A 17250-nucleotide genomic window follows, 5' to 3' on the forward strand; every position below is an offset into this window, starting at 1 on the left:
AGAGAGAAGCATATAAAGAATTGACATGGAAGGAATTTTTTTTTCTGAAGAGAAAAGTCATTTCCTGCCCATTCTCTTCATATCCCTAAAGTCAAAGACTCACCTTAACTTGTATTTGTGTGGCTTACTGTGCAATAGCATTGCATGCTCCCAGCTGTCAAAGGGTAGTTCTGTTATCGTTCTATGTCAGCCAAATGTTTTGTCCAATAACATCTATCACAATGTTCAGAAGAACAATCATCTGGCATTTCCTAAGTACCATACATTCCTTTCACACTGATTGGATATTCGGTTGATTCTAAATCCTCCATCAATACAGTCAGTAAGTACTTTCATAAGTTTTATATCGCTGAATTCATATTTTCAATTTCATTTTGCCAGAGGTCCTGGATAGTAATATCATAAAAAAAATAATATTGCTGATCTGAAATTCTAATTACACAGGTCACAGACAGTTGAAAAAAGCTGGTTTTGATGTGATATTTTGGATATTATCCTGAGCCCTAAAACACATGCCACCATCAAAAGTCACCCTGTAACAATCATCCTTCTAAATGTGAATCAGAGTCTACACAACAATATTTTTGTATGAATGGGGGCTCCTAATGAAACCCACCACAGTGAAGATCCTGTTTGCTAGAAAGAGGATTTCTATTGAGTGAAGAATGCCGCATCCTAGACCTCATCTGGCCTATGGGAATGGTTCCATTCCTTGAACCTTTAGTATTTGCAGCCATTTTCCATAGTTAGGATGAGGGCCAAGCTGCAGCACCCTTCACCACTGGGGACAGATCTTAACCACTTAACCACTTCAGCCCCGGAAGGTTTTACCCCCTTCCTGACCAGAGCACTTTTTACAATTCGGCACTGCATCGCTTTAACTGCTAATTGCGCCGTCATGCAATGCTGTACCCAAACGAAATTTGCGTCCTTTTCTTCCCACAAATAGAGCTTTCTTTTGATGGTATTTGATCACCTCTGCCGTTTTTATTTTTTGCGCTATACACGGAAAAAGACCGAAAATTTTGAAAAAAAATGATATTTTCTACTTTTTGTTCTAAAAAAAATCCAATAAACTCAATTTTAGTCATACATTTAGGCCAAAATGTATTCGGCCACATGTCTTTGGTAAAAAAAATGTCAATAAGTGTATATTTATTGGTTTGCGCAAAAGTTATAGCGCCTACAAACTAGGGTACATTTTCTGGAATTTACACAGCCTTTAATTTATGACTGCCTATGTCGTTTCTTGAGGTGCTAAAATGGCAGGGCAGTACAAAACCCCCACAAATGACCCCATTTTGGAAAGTAGACACCCCAAGGAAATTGCTGAGAGGCATGTTGAGCCCATTGAATATTCATTTTTTTTGTCCCAAGTGATTGAATAATGACAAAAAAAAAAAAATTACAAAAAGTTGTCACTAAATGATATATTGCTCACACAGGCCATGGGCATATGTGGAATTGCACCCCAAAATACATTTAGCTGCTTCTCCTGAGTATGGGGATACCACATGTGTGGGACTTTTTGGGAGCCTAGCCGCGTACGGGGCCCCGAAAACCAATCACTGCCTTCAGGATTTCTAAGGGCGTACATTTTTGATTTTACTCCTCACTACCTATCCCAGTTTTGAAGGCCATAAAATGCCCAGATGGCATAAAACCCCCCCAAATGACCCCATTTTGGAAAGTAGACACCCCAAGCTATTTGCTTTGAGGCATGTTGAGTCCATGGAATGTTTTATATTTTGACACAAGTTGCGGGAAAGTGACAAATTTTTTTTTTTTGCACAAAGTTGTCACTAAATGATATATTGCTCACACAGGCCATGGGCATATGTGGAATTGCACCCCAAAATACATTTAGCTACTTCTCCTGAGTACGGGGATACCACATGTGTGGGACTTTTTGGGAGCCTAGCCGCGTACGGGGCCCCGAAAACCAATCACCGCCTACAGGATTTCTAAGGGTGTAAATTTTTGATTTCACTCTTCACTGCCTATCACAGTTTCGGAGGCCATGGAATGCCCAGGTGGCACAAACGCCCCCCCAAATGACCCCATTTTGGAAAGTAGACACCCCAAGCTATTTGCTGAGAGGCATGGTGAGTATTTTGCAGCTCTCATTTGTTTTTGAAAATAAAGAAAGACGAGAAAAAACATTTTTTTTTTCTTTTTTCAATTTTCAAAACTTTGTGACAAAAAGTGAGGTCTGCAAAATACTCACTATACCTCTCATCAAATAGCTTGGGGTGTCTACTTTCCAAAATGGGGTCATTTGGGGGAGTTTTTTGCGACCTGGGCATTCCATGGCCTCCGAAACTGTGATAGGCAGTGAAGAGTGAAATCAAAAATTTACGGCCTTAGAAAGCCTGAAGGCGGTGCCTGGTTTTCGGGGTCCCGTACGCGGCTAGGCTCCCAAAAAGTCTCACACATGTGGTATCCCCATACTCAGGAGAAGCAACAGAATATATTTTGGGGTGTAATTTCACATATTCCCATGGCATGTTTGAGCAATATATCATTTAGTGACAACTTTGCGCAAAAAAAATAAAAAAAATAAAAAATTGTCTCTTTCCCGCAACTTGTGTCACAATATAAAATATTCCATGGACTCGACATGCCTCTCAGCAAATAGCTTGGGGTGTCTACTTTCCAAAATGGGGTCATTTGGGGGTGTTTTGAACTGTCCTGGCATTTTATGCACAACATTTAGAAGCTTATGTCACACATCACCCACTCTTCTAACCACTTGAAGACAAAACCCTTTCTGACACTTTTTGATTACATAAAAAAAATAAATTTTTTTGCAAGAAAATTACTTTGAACCCCCAAACATTATATATTTTTTTAAAGCAAATGCCCTACAGATTAAAATGGTGGGTGTTTCATTTTTTTTTTCACACAGTATTTGCGCAGCGATTTTTCAAACGCATTTTTTGGGGAAAAAACACACTTTTTTAAATTTTAATGCACTAAAACACACTATATTGCCCAAATGTTTGATGAAATAAAAAAGATGATCTTAGGCCGAGTACATGGATACCAAACATGACATGCTTTAAAATTGCGCACAAACGTGCAGTGGCGACAAACTAAATACATTTTTAAAAGCCTTTAAAAGCCTTTACAGGTTACCACTTTAGATTTACAGAGGAGGTCTACTGCTAAAATTACTGCCCTCGATCTGACCTTCGCGGTGATACCTCACATGCATGGTGCAATTGCTGTTTACATTTGACGCCAGACCGACGCTTGCGTTCGCCTTAGCGCGAGAGCAGGAGGGACAGGGGTGCTTTTTTTTTTTTTTTTTTTTTTTTCTTTATTATTATTATTTTTTTTTATCTTATTTTAAAACTGTTCCTTTCATTTTTTTTTTTAAATCATTTTTATTGTTATCTCAGGGAATGTAAATATCCCCTATCATGGCAATAGGTAGTGACAGGTACTCTTTTTTGCAAAAATTGGGGTCTATTAGACCCTAGATTTCTCCTCTGCCCTCAAAGCATCTGACCACACCAAGATCGGTGTGATAAAATGCTTTCCCAATTTCCCAATGGCGCTGTTTACATCCGGCAAAATCTAAGTCATAAAATGCTCGTAGCTTCCTGTTTCTTAGGCCATAGAGATGTTTGGAGCCACTCTGGTCTCTGATCAGCTCTATGGTCAGCTGGCTGAATCCCCAGCTGCATTCTCAGGTTCCCTGTTGAGACAGGAGAACCAGAGAAAAACACGGAAGACGTTGGGGGGGGGCATTCCCTCCCACTGCTTGTAAAAGCAGTCTAGAGGCTAATTAGCCACTAGGATTGCTTTTACATGAAAGCCGACCGCTGGCTGAAAAGAATGATACCAAGATGATACCTGCAGGCATCATTCTGGTATAACCACTCAAAGTCGTGAATGGCGTTTGACGCCAGACCGACGCTTGCATTCGCCTTAGCGCGAGAGCAGGGGGGACAGGGGTGCTTTTTTTTTTTTTTTTTTTTCTTTATTATTTTTTTGCTTTTTTATCTTATTTTTAAACTGTTCCTTTCATATTTTTTTTTTTTAAATCATTTCTATTGTTATCTCAGGGAATGTAAATATCCCCTATCATAGCAATAGGTGGTGATAGGTATTCTTTTTTGAAAAAATTGGGGTCTATTAGACCCTAGATTTCTCCTCTGCCCTCAAAGCATCTGACCACACCAAGATCGGTGTGATAAAATGCTTTCCCAATTTCCCAATGGCGCTGTTTACATCCGGCGAAATCTAAGTCATAAAATGCTCGTAGCTTCCGGTTTCTTAGGCCATAGAGATGATTGGAACCACTCTGGTCTCTGATCATCTCTATGGTCAGCTGGCTGAATCACCGGCTGCATTCTCAGATTCCCTGTTGAGACAGGAGAGCCAGAGAAAAACACGGAAGACGTTGGGGGGGGGGCATTCCCTCCCACTGCTTGTAAAAGCAGTCTAGAGGCTAATTAGCCGCTAGGATTGCTTTTACATGAAAGCCGACCGCTGGCTGAAAAGAATGATACCAAGATGATACCTAAACCTGCAGGCATCATTCTGGTATAACCACTCAAAGTCGTGAATGGCGTACCTGAAGACAAAAAAATGGTTAACAATAAAGCACAGTAAACGGTAAAGTATAAAAAATTGCAGACCTGAAAAGCAAACATGATAAAACATAATAACAATAAAACATTGCAGAATAGAATACAGTAAAAAAGAGCAGAACAATAGAGAGAATAGAGAGAGAGAGAACAATAAAACGACAACTATTATTTTTTATTTTATATTTTTGTGTTTTTTTTTACACTTTTTTTTGTAACTAACTTTTATAACTGTAACCGGTTCCAGGTTCGGGTCTCTCAAAATGCGATGGCATCTTGGGAGACCCTGTGAAAGTGTGCCTAGTCTGTGCAATGCTGTACCCTACGCTAATACTCAACTAGTGAATGGTAGAGTTCAAAACATTCACCAATGCAAAGACCAGGATTGTCAGGACAGGAGGGACAATAATAGCGGGTGTCACGCCTATATCCGCGCTTGCTGCAGACACAACATCTTTTTTGGGGGGTTCGCTGGGTAGGGGTACTCGGGAGGACATAAAGAAAATGCCTCTCATGCAGCCGACTGCATTTGGTTGGGGATGTGAATGGGGGAAGTACGGGCGCTGCAGAAGTGGTGGGTTCCCAATTAGGATTGGCGAATGCAGCAGGAAGGGCATTATGGGCATGACGGGCCTGTGTTTGTCTTTTTGGTGGCAGCGGGACACTACTTGTGCTTGCCACCTCACCAGCTTGAACTGCACTTATGGGACTCGCCACGTCACCAAGTGTTACTGCAGTGCTGGTTTGACTACGACCGGGGTGTACTAGGCCGGGGTGCCAGTTCACCAAAACACTACAAAAAAAATGGTTAGCGATCGCGGGGATCAGGCCTGACTCTGCGAACGCTGCAGTTAGTGTTTTGTAAGTGACAGTGATCGATCGATACTGCACTTGGGTGGGCTGGGCCCATTTTTTTTGTATAATATGAAAGATGATGTTACGCCAAGTAAATAGATACCTAACATGTACTGTATAATGGCGCCAAACTACGGTACTTAAAAATCTCTATAGGCAACACTTTAAAAATTTCTACAAGTTACCTGTTTAGAGTTACAGAGGAGGTCTAGTGCTAGAATTATTGCTTTCACTCAGACATACACAGGGATAACTCATATGTGTGGTGCAAACACCGTTTACATATCTGGGTGTGGCCTACGTATGCGATCACTACTGCGTCTGAGCACGTGGGGACGAGGGGCGCTTTTAAAAAAAATATTATTTTATTTATTTTATTACATGTTTTAAATTTTTACACTGTCCCTTTAAAAAAAATGTTTTGATTACTTTTATTGCTATTGCATGTAATGTAAACATCCCTTGCGATAACAATACAGCATGACAGGTCCTCTTAATGGAAAGATTTGAGGTCTCTTCTCTTCTCTACCCTTAACCACTTGCCGACCGCCTCACGCATATATACGTGAGCAGAATGGCACGGGCAGGCAAAATCACGTACCCATACGTGATTGCCTTCCCGCGGGCGGGGGGTCCTATCGGACCCCCCCCCTGGTGCCAGCGGCGGTCGGCATTTGGCTATGAGAGCGATGAGAGACGAGGGGGAGACCATCTGATCGTGGCCCCCCCCTCGCGATCGCTCCCAGCCAATGAGGAACATCCCCTGCCTGTGTATAGTACACACAGGCAGAGGATGTGATGTCATCTCTCCTCGGCTCGGCAGTTTCCGTTCTAGCGCCGAGGAGAGAAGACATGTAAGTGCACCAACACACACACAGTAGAACATGCCAGGCATACTTTACACCCCTGATCCCCCCCCGATCGCCCCCCGATCCCCCCCCAATCACCCCTCCCCCCTCCCTGTAACACTGACACCAAGCAGTATTTTTTTTTTTTTTTTCTGATTACTGCATGGTGTCAGTTAGTGACAGTTACTGTGGTAGGACAGTGAGTGTTAGCCCCCTTTATGTCTAGGGTACCCCCCTAACCCCCCCTAATAAAGTTTTAACCCCTTGATCACCCCCTGTCACCAGTGTCGCTAAGCGATCATTTTTCTGATCGCTGTATTAGTGTCACTGGTGACGCTAGTTAGGAACGTAAATATTTAGGTTCGCCGTCAGCATTTTATAGCGACAGGGACCCCCATATACTATCTAATAAATGTTTTAACCCCTTGATGGCCCCCTAGTTAACCCTTTCACCACTGATCACCGTATAACCGTTACGGGTGACGCTGGTTAGTTCGTTTATTTTTCATAGTGTCAGGGCACCCGCCGTTTATTACCGAATAAAGGTTTAGCCCCCTGATCGCCCGGCGGTGATATGCGTCGCCCCAGGCAGCGTCAGATTAGCGCCAGTACCGCTAACACCCACGCACGCAGCATACACCTCCCTTAGTGGTATAGTATCTGAACGGATCAATATCTGATCCGATTAGATCTATACTGGCGTCCCCAGCAGTTTAGGGTTCCCAAAAACGCAGTGTTAGCGGGATCAGCCCAGATACCCGCTAGCACCTGCGTTTTGCCCCTCCGCCCGGCCCAGCCCACCCAAGTGCAGTATCGATCGATCACTGTCACTTACAAAACGCTAAACGCATAACTGCAGCGTTCGCAGAGTCAGGCCTGATCCCTGCAATCGCTAACAGTTTTTTTGGTAGCGTTTTGGTGAACTGGCAAGCACCAGCCCCAGGCAGCGTCAGGTTAGCGCCGGTCGCGCTAACACCCACGCACGCACCGTATCCTCCCTTAGTGGTATAGTATCTGAACGCATCAATATCTGATCCGATCAGATCTATACTAGCGTCCCCAGCAGTTTAGGATTCCCAAAAACGCAGTGTTAGCGGGATCAGCCCAGATACCTGCTAGCACCTGCGTTTTGCCCCTCCGCCCAGCCCAGCCCACCCAAGTGCAGTATCGATCGATCACTGTCACTTACAAAACACTAAACGCATAACTGCAGCGTTCGCAGAGTCAGGCCTGATCCCTGCGATCGCTAACAGTTTTTTTGGTAGCGTTTTGGTGAACTGGCAAGCCCCAGGCAGCGTCAGGTTAGCGCCAGTCGCGCTAACACCCACGCACGCACCGTACACCTCCCTTAGTGGTATAGTATCTGATCAGATCAATACCTGATACGATCAGATCTATACTAGCGTCCCCAGCAGTTTAGGGTTCCCACAAACGCAGTGTTAGCGGGATCAGCCCAGATACCTGCTAGCACCTGCGTTTTGCCCCTCCGCCCAGCCCGGCCCAGCCCACCCAAGTGCAGTATCGATCGATCACTGTCACTTACAAAACACTAAACACATAACTGCAGCGTTCGCAGAGTCAGGCCTGATCCCTGCGATCGCTAACAGTTTTTTTGGTAGCGTTTTGGTGAACTGGCAAGCACCAGCGGCCTAGTACACCCCGGTCATAGTAAAACCAGCACTGCAGTAACACTTGGTGACGTGGCGAGTCCCATAAGTGCAGTTCAAGCTGGTGAGGTGGCAAGCACAAGTAGTGTCCCGCTGCCACCAAAAAGACAAACACAGGCCCGTCGTGCCCATAGTGCCCTTCCTGCTGCATTCCAATCCTAATTGGGAACCGACCACTTCTGCAGCGCCCGTACTTCCCCCATTCACATCCCCAACCAAATGCAGTCGGCTGCATGAGAGGCATTTTCTTTATGTCCTCCTGAGTACCCCTACCCAACGAACCCCCCCAAAAAAGATGTTGTGTCTGCAGCAAGCGCGGATATAGACGTGACACCCGCTATTATTGTCCCTCCTGTCCTGACAATCCTGGTCTTTGCATTGGTGAATGTTTTGAACGCTACCATACACTAGTTGAGTATTAGCGTAGGGTACAGCATTGCACAGACTAGGACACACTTTCACAGGGTCTCCCAAGATGCCATCACATTTTGAGAGACCTGAACCTGGAACCGGTTACAGTTATAAAAGTTAGTTACAAAAAAAAGTGTAAAAAAAAAAAAAAAAAAAACACATACAAAAATATAAAATAAAAAAAAATAGTTGTCGTTTTATTGTTCTCTCTCTCTCTATTCTCTCTCTATTGTTCTGCTCTTTTTTACTGTATTCTATTCTGCAATGTTTTATTGTTATTATGTTTTATCATGTTTGTTTTTCAGGTCTGCAATTTTTTATACTTTACCGTTTACTGTGCTTTATTGTTAACCATTTTTTTGTCTTCAGGTACGCCATTCACGACTTTGAGTGGTTATACCAGAATGATGCCTGCAGGTATCATCTTGGTATCATTCTTTTCAGCCAGCGGTCGGCTTTCATGTAAAAGCAATCCTAGCGGCTAATTAGCCTCTAGACTGCTTTTACAAGCAGTGGGAGGGAATGCCCCCCCCCCAACGTCTTCCGTGTTTTTCTCTGGCTCTCCTGTCTCAACAGGGAACCTGAGAATGCAGCCGGGGATTCAGCCAGCTGACCATAGAGCTGATCAGAGACCAGAGTGGCTCCAAACATCTCTATGGCCTAAGAAACAGGAAGCTATGAGCATTTTATGACTTAGATTTTGCCGGATGTAAACAGCGCCATTGGGAAATTGGGAAAGCATTTTATCACACCGATCTTGGTGTGGTCAGATGCTTTGAGGGCAGAGGAGAAATCTAGGGTCTAATAGACCCCAATTTTTTCAAAAAAGAATACCTATCACCACCTATTGCTATGATAGGGGATATTTACATTCCCTGAGATAACAATAAAAATGATTTAAAAAAAAAAATATGAAAGGAACAGTTTAAAAATAAGATAAAAAAGCAAAAAAAAATAAAGAAAAAAAAAAAAAAAAAAAAAAAAGCACCCCTGTCCCCCCTGCTCTCGCGCTAAGGCGAATGCAAGCGTCGGTCTGGCGTCAAATGTAAAAAGCAATTGCACCATGCATGTGAGGTATCACCGCGAAGGTCAGATCGAGGGCAGTAATTTTAGCAGTAGACCTCCTCTGTAAATCTAAAGTGGTAACCTGTAAAGGCTTTTAAAGGCTTTTAAAAATGTATTTAGTTTGTCGCCACTGCACGTTTGTGCGCAATTTTAAAGCATGTCATGTTTGGTATCCATGTACTCGGCCTAAGATCATCTTTTTTATTTCATCAAACATTTGGGCAATATAGTGTGTTTTAGTGCATTAAAATTTAAAAAAGTGTGTTTTTTCCCCAAAAAATGCGTTTGAAAAATCGCTGCGCAAATACTGTGTGAAAAAAAAAATGAAACACCCACCATTTTAATCTGTAGGGCATTTGCTTTAAAAAAATATATAATGTGTGGGGGTTCAAAGTAATTTTCTTGCAAAAAAAATAATTTTTTCATGTAATCAAAAAGTGTCAGAAAGGGCTTTGTATTCAAGTGGTTAGAAGAGTGGGTTACGTGTGACATAAACTACAAAATGTTGTGCAAAAAAAAGGCCAGGACAGTTCAAAACCCCCCCAAATGACCCCATTTTGGAAAGTAGACACCCCAAGCTATTTGCTGAGAGGCATGTCGAGTCCATGGAATATTTTATATTGTGACACAAGTTGCGGGAAAGAGACATTTTTTTTTTTATTTTTTTTTTTTTTTTGCACAAAGTTGTCACTAAATGATATATTGCTCAAATATGCCATGGGAATATGTAAAATTACACCCCAAAATACATTCTGCTGCTTCTCCTGAGTACGGGGATACCACATGTGTGGGACTTTTTGGGAGCCTAGCCGCATACGGGACCCCGAAGACCAAGCGCCGCCTTCAGGCTTTCTAAGGGCGTAAATTTTTGATTTCACTCTTCATTGCCTATCACAGTTTTGGAGGCCATGGAATGCCCAGGTGGCACAAACCCCCCCAAATGACCCCATTTTGGAAAGTAGACATCCCAAGCTATTTGCTGAGAGGTATAGTGAGTATTTTGCAGACCTCACTTTTTGTCACAAAGTTTTGAAAATTGAAAAAAGAAAAAAAAAATTTTTATTTTCAAAAACAAATGAGAGCTGCAAAATACTCACCATGCCTCTCAGTAAATAGCTTGGGGTGTCTACTTTCCAAAATGGGGTCATTTGGGGGGGGGGGTTGTGCCACCTGGGCATTCCATGGCCTCCGAAACTGTGATAGGCAGTGAAGAGTGAAATCAAAAATTCACGCCCTTAGAAATCCTAAAGGCGGTGATTGGTTTTCGGGGCCCCGTACGCGGCTAGGCTCCTAAAAAGTCCCACACATGTGGTATCCCCATACTCAGGAGAAGCAGCTAAATGTATTTTGGGGTGCAATTCCACATATGCCCATGGCCTGTGTGAGCAATATATCATTTAGTGACAACTTTGTGCAAAAAAAAAAAAAAAATTTGTCACTTTCCCGCAACTTGTGTCAAAATATAAAACATTCCATGGACTCAACATGCCTCAAAGCAAATAGCTTGGGGTGTCTACTTTCCAAAATGGGGTCATTTGGGGGGGGGGTTATGCCATCTGGGCATTTTATGGCATTCAAAACTGTGATAGGTAGTGAGGAGTAAAATCAAAAATGTACGCCCTTAGAAATCCTAAAGGCAGTGATTGGTTTTCGGGGCCCCGTACGCGGCTAGGCTCCCAAAAAGTCCCACACATGTGGTATCCCCATACTCAGGAGAAGCAGCTAAATGTATTTTGGGGTGCAATTCCACATATGCCCATGGCCTGTGTGAGCAATATATCATTTAGTGACAACTTTTTGTAATTTTTTTTTTTTTTTTGTCATTATTCAATCACTTGGGACAAAAAAAATGAATATTCAATGGGCTCAACATGCCTCTCAGCAATTTCCTTGGGGTGTCTACTTTCCAAAATGGGGTCATTTGTGGGGGTTTTGTACTGCCCTGCCATTTTAGCACCTCAAGAAACGACATAGGCAGTCATAAATTAAAGGCTGTGTAAATTCCAGAAAATGTACCCTAGTTTGTAGGCGCTATAACTTTTGCGCAAACCAATAAATATACACTTATTGACATTTTTTTACCAAAGACATGTGGCCGAATACATTTTGGCCTAAATGTATGACTAAAATTGAGTTTATTGGATTTTTTTTAGAACAAAAAGTAGAAAATATCAATTTTTTTCAAAATTTTCGGTCTTTTTCCGTGTATAGCGCAAAAAATAAAAACGGCAGAGGTGATCAAATACCATCAAAAGAAAGCTCCATTTGTGGGAAGAAAAGGACGCAAATTTCGTCTGGGTACAGCATTGCATGACCGCGCAATTAGCAGTTAAAGCGACGCAGTGCCAAATTGTAAAAAGTGCTCTGGTCAGGAAGGGGGTAAATCCTTCCGGGGCTGAAGTGGTTAAAATGAAAAGATCAAAAAAAAAACATTTTTTATTTTTATAAGAAAAAAAAACATGTTTACATGGCCCAAGAACTAGAAGTGGCGTCATGACGTCGCTCTGGTCTTTCGGGTGCATAGAGATGTTTGGTCTCTATGGGTAAACACTATCGATGCCGGGTGGTTCCTGGGCTCAGCAATCGTAACATAAGGCAGGAACCACCAGTAGCGGCGGGGGGTGGGGGGGTAAGGGCACTTTTATCTGAAAGCTATGCGCCCAAGGGGAAAGAAAATACTGGGATTATGGCTTCTGGGTGCAGCCATAATCCCATAATGTCAAAGTCATGACATAAATTCCCAGATAGGTGGTCGGCAAGTGGTATTAAATGTACAAAGATCCAATACAATTCTACAGTACAAATCAAAAATTGGCTCTTAAATTGACCCGTTGAATGCAACAGATAAAAAAGATAAAAATGTTGGGGGGAAATAACCATGAAAATATATTAGCAGTCTTCTCAAGTAGATCTCCAGTCAACAATAAAATATAAAATGAATGATCCATTAAAATATAAAAAGAAAATAAAAAAAACGAAACTTGTTTTAATGTTTTGCAATTCTATTTTTAATGCTGTTGTATGTCATGTCCTCGGCAAGCAAGCAGATTCCAGCAGTCAGTGTTGTAGTGCGGTTCAGTACAGTAACAATGAACATTTAAGAATAACTTCTAAATATAATAGAATTTCATCTATCAAATCATATGGGTGTAGCGTGTAATCATCTGGCAGTGCACCTTAGCACAGAAAAAAATTGTACAGGTAACTTTTTTTAATTAACAAATATTTATATCACCGGCGCAAAAAACAAAACACAGTATCTCACAAAAGTGAGTACACCCCTCACATTTTTGTAAATATTTTATTATATCTTTTCATGTGACAACACTGAAGAAATGACACTTTGCTACAATGTAAAGTGGTGAGTGTATAGCTTGTATAACAGTGTAAATTTGCTGTCCCCTCAAAATAACTCAACACACAGCCATTAATGTCTAAACCGCTGGCAACAAAAGTGAGTACACCCCTAAGTGAAAATGTCCAAATTGGGCCCAAAGTATCAATATTTTGTGTGGCCACCATTATTTTCCAGCACTGCCTTAACCCTCTTGGGCATGGCGTTCACCAGAACTTCACAGGTTGCCACTGGAGTCCTCTTTCACTCCTCCATGACGACATCACGGAGCTGGTGGAGGTTAGAGTCCTTGCGCTCCGCCACCTTCAGTTTGAGGATGCCCTACAGATGTTAAATAGGGTTTAGGTCTGGAGACATGCTTGCTCAGTCCATCACCTTTACCCTCCACTTCTTTAGCAAGGCAGTGGTCATCTTGGAGGTGTGTTTGGGGCCATTATTATCTTGGAATACTGTCCTGCAGCCCAGTCTCCGATGGGAGGGCATCATGCTTCAGTATGTCACAGTACATGTTGGCATTCATGTTTCCCTCAATGAACTGTAGCTTCCCAGTGTCGGCAGCACTCATGCAGCCGCAGACCATGACACTCCCACCATCATGCTTGACTGTAGGCAAGACACATTTATCTTTGTACTCCTTACCTGGTTACCACCAAACACACTTGACACCATCTGAACCAAATACGTTTATCTTGGTCTCATCAGACCACAGGACATGGTTCCAGTAATCCATGTCCTTAGTCTGCTTGTCTTCAGCAAACTGTTTGTGGGCTTTCTTGTGCATCATCTTTAGAAGAGGCTTCCTTCTGGGACAACAGCCATGTAGACCAATTTGATGCAGTGTGCGGCATATGGTCTGAGCACTGACAGGCTGACCCCCCCACCCCTTCAACCTCTGCAGCAATGCTGGCAGCACTCATATGTCTATTTCCCAAAGACAACCTCTGGATATGATGCTAAGCACATGCACTCAATCTCCTTGGTCGACTAAAGCGAGGTCTGTTCTGTGTGGAACCTGTCCTATTAAACCGCTGTATGTTCTTGGCCATCGGGCTGCAGCTCAGTTTCAGGATCTTGGCAATCTTCTTATAGCCTAGGCCATCTTTATGTAGAGCAACAATTCTTTTTTTCAGATCATCAGAGAGTTCTTTGCCATGAGGTGCCATGTTAAACTTCCAGTGACCAGTATGAGAGAGTGAGAGCGATAACACCAAATTTAACACACCTGCTCCCCATTCACACCTGAGACCTTGTAACACGAATGAGTCACATGACATCGGAAAAGGAAAATGGCTAATTGAACCCAATTTGGACATTTGCACTTAGGGGTGTACTCGCTTTTGTTGCCAGCGGTTTAGACATTAATGGCTGGGTGTTGAGTTATTTTGAGGGAACAGCAAATTTACACTGTTATACAAGCTGTACACTCCACCACTTTACATTACAGCAAAGTGTAATTTCTTCAGTGTTGTCACATGAAAAGATATAATAAAATATTTACAAAAATGTGAGGGGTGTACTCACTTTTGTGAGATAGATACTATATATATATATATATATATATATATATATATATATATATATATATACACACACTTTTTTGTGGGACTTATTGATAGCCCACCCCCTTTTTTCCTAACCCAAAATATTTTTATAACATTTTTACTTTAACTGTTCTGTTATTTAATTTTATTTCCTTAGTTTGTCCTTGTCTCTTTTTCTTTATTTTGATTTATTCATTTTTTTTTTTCACCTGTATACATATATGTTGATTATATATACATCTGCTTCTATTGGGCCCAACGGGAGCATTTCATTCTATGTCACTTTATGTATATGGTTTTTAAACGCTTGTCAAGGCAACATGCAGTCTCTGATTAATACCTCCTGACACCTATGTGAAGTGGGGGTGGATCTATTTAAGATGTATCAGTTGGACATACCTCTGTTATGATTAAGCACATTTGTAGTGTGTGAAACACGTCAACCATGCAGCCTGTTAATGTCCTGTAGTGTCACTTTATGATTTCTAATAAAGAACTTTGGAACTAGCCGTGGTGTGCAGCCATTTCTTCTTTGACTATTACAGGTGGAGGCGATCCGCGGCGGGCACCCACGTGCAGTTTCCATTAGGCTTCTTTGCCTCACCTGGAGTGGCGTGTCCTCTTCATTCACGCTTACTCACATGTTACTGTGCCTTTAGACTGTCACTCAGTCTTTCCAGCAATCCACTACGATTCTCTGACACGCTGCTCCACTAACCTGAGCTGGTGTGCATTCCAATCACCAAATATGCCTCAAACCAGGGACCGGATATGACATGCGTGTCGCCCCGCTATGCCTCAACGCATTTTGCATAAATAATGCGTCATCAGGAAGCATTTGAAGTTATACCATTATTATTGTTTTTCGTGTGGTTACATTCCATGCATTGGATTTATATACATTGATGGTAATCACTTACCACATAGTGGACGGTTTTGATAATATTTGAATGTAATAAGGTGGACGTGGCTTATTCTTGGATTTTTTATACCTTTTTTAATTCAGTGTTCAAATTGAAAAACACAGCAACACCCCAGACCACAGTATGCATGGTAAAACTGGTTAAATCACCTGCAAGCTTCTTTTTATATCACACAGATGCTTTTATTGAGATATCTGTATTAAGATCCTGGGTCTGCACACCTGTTGTGGTCATTATGAGGGGATCATAATCTCCCTGCTGTATTTTTTGTTAATTTTGTAAAATTCGACAGGAGATGCTGGAACACACAAAGGTGGGTGGGAATACACACATACTCTAGGGAAAGAGTTGGGATTAATGGCAAGAGATCTTGCTTTTGGAATATCAAATCTGGGTGCTTACTAAAATATTACTTTTAGGCGGATTGTACCGTTAATGCTATTGAAGAAAGTGATGTATAATTTCACTTTAATATGCTAGCTGTCAGACCCTAAATATACTCCTAAAGGTAATATAAGGTAAACCTACTTTGTATATTGCTTAAAGATATTTTATTTAAATGCCATTCACATGAATCATTTTAACTGGGCAGTAGTTTGAAAGCATACCAGTTACAACAATTACATAATTAAAAAAATAACATACTCATAGAATATACACTCCAGCTATAATTAAGAGAGACTCCAGGAGGGAAATTACAAAATAAAACAATTCATCTGTCCAAGTCATAACACAAGTTGCTGGCTGGTAAGACAAATACCCTACAAGAAGATGAGGAAGCAAACAGAATCCCAGCCACAGTAATCACATTAACCTGGTTAACAGCTTGTGAAAATAAGCCAAAAAATTAAAGTCAACAAAAACATAGCCATTTAAAATTAGTTCCAGCCATGGTGACTTTAAACCTGACTTCTGAAAGCTGAAAAAAATTTCACAATCCACATTATACCGAAAAAAGTTCATTTTAACATCAAGGGGGAAGTTGTAAGAATCCAGTGTTACTCATCCCATTCGCCTTAAAGAATTCTGTTCTCTTGCAAATTCAGGAAAAAATGTCTAGGAGTGAAACGTATTTTTTCAAGCTATGCTTTTTTACAAGGGTCTTATCACCATTTAGTGCTTGGACTTGAACTACACTGGTTGCATAAAGTAACCATTTATCAATACGCTTGTGTCATTAATCCTGATACTGATATGCTCGTGTTATCAATGTCGGGATTAATGATAATTTAAAGGGGTTGTAATGACAGAAGGTTTTTTTATCTTCTTGCATTCTATGCATTAAGATAAAAAGCCTTCTGTGCGCAGCAGCAGCCCCCCTCAGCCCCCCAATGCTTACCTGAAGTCCATCTAGATCAAGCGATGTTGCAGGAGTGTCTAGGCTACCTGGGACTCCCCTCCACATTGGCTGAGACAGCAGCACCTGTCAATCAATGTCAGCCAGCCAATGAGGAAAGAAAGGGGCCGGGCCTGGTCGCTGCTACGTGTCTAAATAGACACAGGGAGCTGTGGCTCGGGTCGGGCCCCTTTATCCTGTTAAGTGCCCCCCCATAGCAAGCTGCTTGCTGTGGGGGCACTTAAGAGAATGGAGGGGCCAGGAGAGCCAAAGAGGGACCCGAGAAGAGGAAGATCTGGGCTGCTCTGTGCAAAATCACTGCACAGAGGAGGTAAGTATAACATGTTTGTTATTTTTAACAAAAAAAAATGAGACTTTAGTATCACTTTAATCATAATTAAGTATATTGCTGTTTTGAATGGTTATTTGTTTCTTGTTCTGACCTCACTACACGTTGCCCTCTGTGTAGCTCGACATACAGCTAAACCTTCCTATCCCCCAATAAACCAGACTGTGTGAACAATTTCTGGGGATTTATTGAAATGAACATTGTGAGGTGAATCTGGAAACAAGATAAAAATAAACATACAGAAAGAATACATCAAAAATAACAATACTGTCTTTGGTTACTGAAGTTTTGTGGCAGATACA

This window comes from Aquarana catesbeiana, linkage group LG01 (genome assembly GCF_042186555.1).
Source record: "Aquarana catesbeiana isolate 2022-GZ linkage group LG01, ASM4218655v1, whole genome shotgun sequence".
NCBI lineage: Eukaryota > Metazoa > Chordata > Amphibia > Anura > Ranidae > Aquarana > Aquarana catesbeiana.